Below are 635 nucleotides of genomic sequence, written 5' to 3' on the forward strand. Positions count from 1 at the left end.
TTTCAAGGTCCTCTGCCCTATAATTGCCTGGTCAATTTCTATCTCCTCCCCGATCTGAAGAGGTAACCACACTGTTGTTAGAGACTTTGGACAATGACAAACCTGGCTTATGAAGGAGGGGTGGAGTGACTGTGTATGGTGGTTGGGTGAGTGGCCCTGTCTAAGGGTCTTTGAAAGTGCATTGGTGGTTCCATTTGTGTAATAGCCCAGTGTAGTGAGAAAAGGAAGCCCTTGACTGGTGCCTGGGTAGAAACGTGAGGGAGGAGTAAGGCAAGAAAAGAGCTGGTATGCCTTGGGACCACTGGAGTTGACGAGGGACAGAGAAAAGTCTGTCTCCCTCAGAGTGTTATCAGAGGGAACACTTGGTTTTTAAGATTCATCCTTAGGTATCTTTAAATTTTATAAGGTCATGAGATCCTCCCTGGCTAGACTTGGGGGATAACCAACTTCTTAAAAGCATGTATTCAGAATCGATTAGTGTGAGTCTAAGCAGAAGCAGGCAACTTCAAAATTTAATAAATGAGTGCTTTCCTTCCTACCAAAAGATAATGCTATCATTAACACGTCCCTCTAGAGTCATCTTTTTCTATCCTCCGGTTCAAATTTAGGCCAGGCTTGAATGATATATATATATA

The sequence above is a fragment of the Nannospalax galili genome, unplaced genomic scaffold (assembly GCF_000622305.1).
Source record: "Nannospalax galili isolate Female #2095 unplaced genomic scaffold, S.galili_v1.0 scaffold441, whole genome shotgun sequence".
In the NCBI taxonomy this organism is placed as follows: Eukaryota; Metazoa; Chordata; class Mammalia; order Rodentia; family Spalacidae; genus Nannospalax; species Nannospalax galili.